The sequence below is a fragment of the Anabrus simplex genome, chromosome 2 (genome assembly GCF_040414725.1).
Source record: "Anabrus simplex isolate iqAnaSimp1 chromosome 2, ASM4041472v1, whole genome shotgun sequence".
Classification (NCBI taxonomy): domain Eukaryota; kingdom Metazoa; phylum Arthropoda; class Insecta; order Orthoptera; family Tettigoniidae; genus Anabrus; species Anabrus simplex.
The window spans coordinates 1,126,494,282-1,126,495,768 of record NC_090266.1 but is presented as its reverse complement, the minus strand read 5'-3'; the positions used below and the strand labels follow the sequence as shown (position 1 = coordinate 1,126,495,768).

General features: G+C 40.0%; 1 non-coding gene across 1 annotated transcript; it reads left to right on the top strand.

Annotated features, from left to right (window-relative positions):
- The first annotated feature begins 427 nt into the window (after window positions 1-427).
- Window positions 428-504, top strand: TRNAS-CGA (transfer RNA serine (anticodon CGA)). The gene has a single exon. It is a non-coding gene; the product is annotated as a tRNA-Ser (tRNA).
- The last annotated feature ends 983 nt before the right edge of the window (window positions 505-1,487 follow it).

Here is a 1,487-nt window from a genome sequence, read left to right as displayed (position 1 = left end):
GCGACGTTGCAAACTAGCAGACCAAGCAATTCCATTATCATTTATTGCTCGAAACAGAACAACCTAATGACCAAAACAGGTTGTTAAATATTTACTTGCAAAGACAACAGAAGACAAAACATCCATAACATCAGATGATAAACATCAAGCAAATCGATAGCAACAACGTAGAGTAAAATAATGTCACCAACAAAAGAACCTGCATAATTATGTAATGTTTGCTTCTTTTAGCGCAAATGGATTTAACACCATTTTCAGAGCAGAGAAATCTGGTTCTTTATCATAAATAATTGTTGAAAACATAAAAAATGTATTCACACGATTAAACATGCCCCACAACGGGCGACTTAAACGCACTCTACAGTGTGCTAGCAGCAGTGCCAGACCTGTAGCTCAGATCCTTTCAAACAGAACAAAGACGGCCTAGGCCACCATAGCTCAATTGGTAGAGCAACCGACGCGAAATCGGGAGGTTGTGGGTTCGGATCCCACTGGTGTCCGGCTGGCCATTTTTGTTCTGTACTTAACATCTCTTCAACACGTACTACATGTACGTAACACGACCTAATACGTTGAAAGCCTGTTTCGATTACAATGCGGTCGTGAAAATTCAATATTCATTGACATGCCCCACAACGGGCGACTTAAGCGCACCCTACAGTGTGCTAGCAGCAGTGCCAGACCTGTAGCTCAGATCCTTTCAAACAGAACAAAGATGGCCTTGGCCACCATAGCTCAATTGGTAGAGCAACCGACGCGAAATCGGGTGGTTGTGGGTTCGGATCCCACTGGTGTCCGGCTGGCCATTTTTTGTTCTGTATTTAACATCTCTTCAACACGTACTACATGTACGTAACACGACATAATACGTTGAAAGCCTGTTTCGAAAACCATAGATGCTTTCCAGGAATCTGTCTCTCTACATTTTTTCGGTACTAGCAATACTGCTGTCATGTTCGTGACGTTGTTCTCGGATAAAATTAAGAGTTGGCATATCGTTCTATATACTAATATTGTTCTGACCCAATAATAATCTGTACAAACCCGTACAACGACGTTTGATATAGTTTCCTGTATGCTAACGTGATTTATAACAAGGCACTTCGTCAACAAAGACAACAAGTTATCAATCGATATATATATAAAATAATAATTTTGTCTGTACATTGCTCAGGATTTGAAAAGAATGGTATTTCTGTCTCGGTCATGTCCACAGAAGCAAGGAAATGCACTTTTTACTTTACCATAATGTCTGTCTGTCTGTCTGTCTGTCTGTCTGTCTGTCTGTCTGTCTGTCTGTCTGTCTGTCTCTCTGCACACGCATCACTAGAAAACGGCTAAAGAGAATTTAATGAAATCAGTATGCAAACTTGGAAAGTAAGTCGCTACAATCTAAGCTATAAATAATGTTATTCACGCTGATATAAATGGTAGTTTACGGGAAGGCATAAAATTACATTTTAAGATATTCATGTTGTTAGTGGTCC